At 43.7% G+C, this 8126-nt stretch overlaps 1 protein-coding gene across 1 annotated transcript in view; it reads right to left on the reverse strand.

Moving 5' to 3' along the window:
- The window catches only part of elmo3 (engulfment and cell motility 3), a 60175-nt gene extending 60162 nt beyond the window's left edge, over nucleotides 1–13 (reverse strand). Inside the window, exon 1 of the mRNA XM_084060101.1 lies at nucleotides 1–13. This exon is cut by the window's left edge and continues 138 nt beyond it. The gene's annotated coding sequence lies outside the window, so the exon portion shown is untranslated.
- Between the last annotated feature and the right edge of the window lie 8113 nt (nucleotides 14–8126).

Below are 8126 nucleotides of genomic sequence, written 5' to 3' on the forward strand. Positions count from 1 at the left end.
CTAAACTACAGTAGATCCAGTAGATCCAGCGCAGAGTGATCTCTCTCTCAGGCTGGTCTCTCTCTGTTGGTTCCGGGTTGATCTCTCTCTCTCCGTAACAGCGGGTCTCCTCCGCCCCGCCCCCTGTTGGGAAGGAAAAGGTTACAATGTAACCACCGTCTGTCTGTCTGTCTGTCTGTCTGTCTAGACTGGGCCGTCTCTCCTACCGGCCACTGACTGACTGGGCCCACTGGGCTGTCCCACCGGCCACTGACTGACTGGGCCGTCCCTACCGGTCACTGACTGACTGACTGGGCCCACTGGGCCGTCCCTACCGGACACTGACTGACTGGGCCCACTGGGCCGTCCCACCGGCCACTGACTGACTGACTGGGCCCACTGAGCCGTCCCTACCGGACACTGACTGACTGGGCCCACTGGGCCGTCCCACCGGCCACTGACTGACTGACTGACTGACTGGGCCCACTGAGCCGTCCCTACCGGTCACTGACTGACTGGGCCCACTGGGCCGTCCCTACCGGTCACTGACTGACTGACTGGGCCCACTGGGCCGTCCCACCGGAACGTTAGAACGTACAGTATAGGCTACAATCTATCTACTGCAGTTCTCAAAACCTTTTCTTTATCAAGGACCCCCACATTGATATGTATTTGACCGCGGATCGCATCTGAACAAAAATTTGCCAGGGACCCCCAGAAAAGAAGATTTGTGTAAATGTGTTTTAATTAAAGATTGAATTATATTCCAAACACTTTAAAGATTTTTCCAAAATGCTAAAAAAAAAAAGAAAAACCGCAAATAGCAGATGCACAAGCTTCAAAAATAGCAGATGTGAAATCTGCTATTTTTGAATAGGCAACGTATGAAATATGGATATTAAAGGCGTTAAAATGCTTGAGATGTGTGTACATTTTGCTGGGGACTGCCCCCTCCCCAGGGACCCCTGGGGGTCCCCGGGCCCCACTTTGAGAACCAATGATCTACTGTGTATGGATAATAGCAGATCTACAACCCCACTACAACAATAAACAAATGCGATTATGTGTGTGTGTGTGTGTGTGTGTGTGTGTGTGTGTGTGTGTGTGTGTGTGTGTGTGTGTGTGTGTGTGTGTGTGTGTGTGTGTGTGTGTGCATATATATATATATATATATATATATATATATATAGGGTGATGCTCTGGTGATCAGTTTACAGTTTTATATTTATCATGTTTTATTGTTCAGTGGTTCTCAAACATTTTCAAAGTCAAGGACCCACAAACGCGTGCATGGGGCCACAGACCCCCGTTTCAACATATTTAGTTCCAGGGACCTTAATAGTAGATGTGTGTGTTTCAATATTATTAAAAAAAGTTCCATGTTTTAAAGATTTTTCCAAATATTTTGTAAATAGCTGATCCTTGTAGATCGTCTGTTTTCCACAAGCCAAAATAAACAATAGGCTTAAATGGTTTCCAATAGACCAATTATTTGTTTACTAACATTGAGACTTGATGCGTAACATTGAGACTCTTGTGTGTTGGCTAGTGAGGCGCGTCCTAGCGAGACCTGACAGAATGGGTTTCATTAAGAGCATACTGGTTGCACGCATACTGGTTCTTATCAGTGTGACGTCGTCTGTTAAGGGGTCAATGGAACTGCTCCTCATTTTGCTGGGGACCCCCTGGACAACTCCTCAAAAAGACTCCTGGCCTGGGGGCCGCACTTTGACAACCGCACTTTGACAACCACTGCGATAGTTAACTCTACAATTAAATAATACAGAGCACCTGTAAACATTCAATACATTTATATGTCTTTACATTACATTACATTACATTACAGTCATTTAGCAGACGCTTTTATCCAAAGCGACTTACAATAAGTGTATTCAACATAGGTAGGGAACGAAAACTACTAATCACCAGAAGTTGTAAGTACATTTCCTGCAAAAACAAGCAACCAAGAGTATACCTAGCGCTAAGGTAAAAGTGCAATATATCAGCTACCTACTTTCTTAAACAGATGAGACAAAAATGGCAAAATCAAATGAGCACGAGCTAAAACAAATAAGTGTATCGACTAAACAAGATCCAATAAAACAATACAAAAATAAAACAAGAGTTCGTACAACTAGTTAACAACAAGTAGGCCAGGCAAAGAGGAAGGATAGTGTTTCCTGAAGAGGTGGGTTTTCAGCCTGCGGCGAAAGATGGGCAGTGACTCTGCTGTCCTGACATCAGTGGGAAGTTCATTCCACCACTGTGGGGCCAGAACAGAAAAAAGTCGTGACCGTGTCGATCGACCAGAAGGACCGTTGAGTGGTGAGGGAGTCAGTCGCCCCGAGGTGGCAGACCGGAGTGGTCGGGCAGGGGTGTGGGCATTGACCAAAACCCGGAGGTAAGAAGGAGCTGTTCCTTTCACTGCTCTATAGGCTAGCACCAGGGTTTTAAACTGAATGCGAGCTGCTACGGGGAGCCAGTGCAGAGAACGGAGAAGGATAGTTGTGTGGGAGAACTTGGGGCGGTTGAACACCAGACGAGCCGCAGCTTTCTGAACAAGCTCCAGAGGTCTGATGGCTGATGCCGGAGCACCAGCAAGGAGGGAGTTGCAGTAGTCCAGGCGGGAGATGACAAGAGCCTGGATGAGCACCTGGGCTGTTTTCTCCGTGAGGAAGGGGCGAATCCTCCTGATGTTGTAGAGGAGGAATCTGCAGGACCGTGTCACTGATGCGATGTTAGCCGAGAACGACAGTTGATCGTCCAGGGTCACACCCAGATTCTTCGCAGTCCGAGTTGACGTCACCACAGCATTCTCAATGGTGATGGCCATGTCTCGGTGAGGACAGCCCTTCCCCGGGATGAACATCAGCTCGGTCTTGTCCAGGTTGAGCTTCAGGTGGTTCGTCGACATCCACTCCGAGATGTCAGCCAGACAAGCAGCAATGCGTGCCTCCACTTGTGTGTCAGAGGGGGGGAATGAGAGGATCAGCTGGGTGTCATCGGCATAGCAGTGGTAGGAAAAGCCATGGGAGTGGATGACAGCACCAAGAGATGTAGTGTAGAGAGAGAAAAGAAGAGGACCCAGAACCGAGCCTTGGGGAACCCCAGTAGTGAGCCTGTGTGGTTCTGACACAGACCCTCTCAGCATCATTGTCAACAACAGATCAGGTAGGTTTGATGTTTCGGGATTGGACCAAGTTTTCTGTTGTCCAGCTTTGTAGAGAGTTAAAATTATCCTTGCTTTTTGTCATAAATTAATGCCATATTTAAAATAAAATATATATTTCATCTATTTGAAAATAGCTAATCTACAAGCTCACAACGTGTTACGTTGTGAGCTTGTAGATCATCTATTTTCCAACATTTTGAACATTTCCACCTCAGAAGGGGATCTCTGATAATGACATCCCGTCGTTAGACCTTCATCAGGAAAGACAATACAGGACACAACAACCAAACGTTTAAGGGCAACACCCACAGTGAAGGTCATCAGACAGACATGCAGCCCATTGGCTGCACAAGCAATCCCCAAAGACACTCCCATGTGTCCCATATTCACCATCATATTAAGACCCACCACAATCCCATTCACAAAACATGGCATCACTAATTAAAGCTCTGAATAGCAGAGGAAACGGCCTGTATAAATCATCTGACCAGGTCTTCAATATGTACAATGAAATGTCCTGGGAGGCCAGGTTGAAAGTGGTTAAGTGTGAGTGTGTGTGTGTGTGTGTGTGTGTGTGTGTGTGTGTGTGTGTGTGTGTGTGTGTGTGTGTGTGTGTGATAATAACTGAACTGGATCCATGGTAACAGGTCTTTTTTTTTTCACTTCTTGAAAAGTCATGTTTTGGACATACCAGGTTTCCGCCCCAACAGTGATGACATAGAAACTCCATTAAATATAACGTTACTGTCGGGCAGAAACCTCTTATCTCCGTATTTTAACTTTTTGTGTTTTTTCCCCCCGTAAATTAAGGCCCTACTTGATCATACTACAGCAGGGGTCTTCAACGTTTTCAGGCCAAGGACCCCCTAGCTGAGAGAGAGATGAAGCAGGGGCCCCCTACTCTATATTGTATAAAATTGTGTTTCAGATTAAAGTTTTTTTTACTTAGTCTGCTCTTTTTTCCCTCTACACCTATATAGCCTCTTTGCCAAAAATAGCACATCTACAAGCTCTCAACGCCTCGCAGCGCGAGGCGTTGAGAGCTTGTAGATCTGCTATTTTCAGCTATAATGTTCCCCTCAGAAAAGGAATTCTAGGGTTAATGTAAAAAAAAACTAAATCCTATCACACAAAGATTTGGCGGACCCCCTATAGTAGCTCTGAGGTCCCCCTAGGGGTCCCGGACCCCCTGTTGAAGACCCCTGTACTACAGCATCACACAAAAGCATCAAAAGTAGCAGATCTACAAGCTACTGCTACTTTTTCATTTGAATCCGGAAAAGTAACAGTTTTGAACATATGAAGTTTCCACCCGACAGAGATAAAAAAATAAGGTTAATTCAACAGAATGAATGAAAAATAATCTATGCAAACTGCGTTGCTACCAAGAAAACCAGACGATACACGTGTACAAAGAATACAAAAAGTTTTATTTTGTTTCAGGTGATGCAATTACAGCTTTGCTGAGCTTAGTAATAGTGATCCTGTTGATATGGTTACAGATTGGTAAAATCGAGACAATTCCCTGGGTGTTTTTTTATAGAGCACCGAAGTCCGACGTCATTTACACATCATACCTGGTTCGCGGTTTTCCACCCACCCCCGTTCTGAATCCCCATAGACGTGTTTAATATCGCGTCAAATAAGAACTGTGTTCCAAAAATAAACAAATGACCCCGGCGGTTTGACTCTTATGGATATGAAGCATCAACTGAGGGTGAGAAAACGATAATGTCACTTCCGCCGAATTAAGTTACATTTTCGGCAGAAACAGACTGTATCAAATATGAGTGACTGACTGTCGTAAACGATACAGAACCTCCTCCCTGACAATATCGCCGAGACATTTTTGTTTATTTTTGGACCACAATTCTTATACGAGACGATTCTAAAGATGACCCAATGTTATTCTCCATAGAGAAATGACCTTACGAACCAGGGGATGAACGAGTGACGTCAGGACTTCTGTACTCTATTGAAGCCGGCTGATAACACGCCCTTCCCCAACGACAAAACCAAAAGCTTACTGTCCGGAGCGGGGTGTAAAGTGCAATGATGAGAGAGAGGAAAAAAAAAGACTGGAACAAGATTCAGGTTTTTGAGTGTGGGGGGTGGAGGAGAAAATATCCTATACTTAGCATAGCCCCGAATTAGTAGTTGTAATGACAATAATACATCTAGCAGGTATAAAAAATAAATGCTATTCTATACAAGCAACAAGAGTGAGATACACATACATACACCACGTCATCATCATCAGGGGAAAAGAGACGGGACATTAAACCCATTAAGACCCGGAACGCATCTGTGTCATTTTAAGATGTATTAGGCTATTCAAAAATAGCGGATCTACAAGCTCGTAGCGCGGCACTCAGTGCCGCGCTAAGAGCTTGTAGATCTGCTATTTTTTAATAGTCTTAATGGGTTAAGAATGGCCTCAGGTCTTAATGGGTTGAACGACAGAAGATGCTTTTTTATGAACTAGAACGTGACTCCCTCACAAAGAGGGAAAGTAAGGTGGATATCGGGACACTTTGACAGAACCTGAGTATAGGGATGCACCGACTTCGTCAAATCGACCGATACCCGCGCCATGGGGCGTATCGGCAAATAGGACGACGTTCACCGACGCCGGTGGCCGATGTTTATCTGTGGTTTCATAAGGGCTCTTTGAGGGGGGGGGTTTCCAGGGGGTCCCCAGCTAAATCGGTTCATATAGCATCAAACTAAGTTAAACCACTTTAACAATACATACATTGGCCATTTGAAAATAGACGATCGATCTACAAGCTCACGTGTCTCATCGCGATACGTCGTGAGCTTGTAGAGCTGCTATTTAAAAAAAAAAAAAATCCTGAAAACATTTTTGAACGATGTGTAAACATGAAGATGTTTGAGAATCATTGATTGAATTTGTGCTCATTAAAAGGCAGTGTGATGAAGGGCTGAAATACTTTAACCCTTTAAGACCGGGAACGCATCGGTGTCATTTTTAGATTTCTTTGGCTTATTCAAAATAGCAGATCTACAAGCTCATAGTGTGGCTCTTGAAAAATCCTGAAAATCTTTTGAATATATATTTAAAAAAAATGTAAGCGAACATTTTTATCTCATGTTACAACTTCTAGGGGTCCCTGGAACAAAATACTTTCAGATGTGGCGGGGGGGGGGGGGGGGGGGGTCCACGGCCAAATACATATCATTTTGGGTGGTCCTTGACATGAAAAGGTTTGAGAATCACCTACAGTAACATAGTTTTTTTCAAAAAACTGTTCGAATTTAGAATTATTAGTAAAAATTAGTAGAATCCCAGAAGCAAAGATTTGAGTTACAAATGTTTGCTTTAAAAATATATATATTCAAAGATTTGCACAAAATGTCCATGATTTTCCCCAGTAAATAGCAGATCTACAAGCTCATAGCAGCTTGTATATCTGCTATTTTTGAATAGCCCAAATAAATCTAAAATGACAGAAGCGTTGCTGGCTTAAATGGGTTAAGATGTATTCGTTTCCCTGGTACATAAGAGGGAATGACAACAAAACAAACAAAAAAAAATCATAACGGGCCAAACTGTTATTTTGAACATCGTTATGAGTTTCGGTGCACCCCTACCTGAGCAATAACAACAACTCACCCTAAACTGATCCGAACGCCATAACAAGAGAGTTATGAAATCAAAATGGAGGAACGATCAGAAAGGAAGATTCATATATATATAGGCAGAGAGATTACAGGAAGGAAAAACGGCCCTTAACTATTGAACGAGGGATCGATGCTCACGTAGAGGAAGGCGAGCGGTGAAACATCAAACCATACTTCATGACATGACTTTCACCGTATCAACAAAAATACATGAGAAATACTTACATGACTTTTTACACACGGTTTGTTTGAATAAAATAGCGATCGCACACACACACAATGTCATACATATTACATTTAGACAAGAGGAGTCAAGAGTTGGTGCACAATTTGTTTTGAAGTTAAAAGCCTGAGTCGTGCTCCAGTCGCGTCGCCGACAATAGCCGACCTATAAGCTTTAAAAACGCATCATATTTGCGATGTCAGTGAGCTTGTAGATCGGCTTTTTTTTCCGGCGCGCAACGCCACACAAATCAAAAAGGTCCTTACGCACCGAGAGTGTGATGAATAAACAGGGCAAAATGTGTTAATATTAATATCAAACTATTAAAAGGGGGTATAATAAGTAATGTTTGTTAAAAATAAGTGTTAAATATGTTTATATTCTCTTAGCAAATCACAGCTATAGTGTGTTTGTTCAGTAACGGGGGGGGTTTCCCTGTCTTTCCGGCTCTTTAGTTAAAACAGAAAATACATTTTCAGGTCAGGATACCCATTTTTATCCAATCCAATAGCAGAAAGGCGCCGGCAGCTCATAGGACGCTTTCTGTGGACACGGCCCCCCCATTAGCTTTACAATAACACCCCATTAAGACCTGGAACGCATTTGTGTCACTTTAGATTTCTTTGGCTATTCAAAAATAGCAGATATACAAGCTCATAGCGCGGCACCGAGTGCCGCGCTATGAGCTTGTAGATCTGCTATTTTTTTTTAAATCTTGAAAAAATATTTTCCAGATTCTTTTTAAGGATTTAGAAAACATTTTTTAAGAATCGCCTCAGGTCTTAATGGGTTAAATATCTTAGCTGAAAATAGCCGATTGTAAGCTTGTAGATCGACTATTTTCCGCGAGGGTTTTCCCTCAGAATATGGATCCTGGGCTGGGGTCTAAGTGGATATATGTTGGCCTCAGTCATAGATAGTTCATACAGGTTGACGCTTAAAATTAATATGAATTCATTGCATGAACGGGTGCTCGGGTGGGCGCAGTCAGTGGTTAAGCAGCTGCCCACCACCGCGGTGGAGTCTGGGGGGGGGGGGGTTCGAATCCACCGCGGTGCATCCGGCTTCGTCGAGCGTCTCTATGCCAACACAATTGGCCGGGCGGGA

This window comes from Gymnoscopelus microlampas, assembly GCF_963454915.1.
Source record: "Gymnoscopelus microlampas genome assembly, chromosome: 6".
In the NCBI taxonomy this organism is placed as follows: Eukaryota; Metazoa; Chordata; class Actinopteri; order Myctophiformes; family Myctophidae; genus Gymnoscopelus; species Gymnoscopelus microlampas.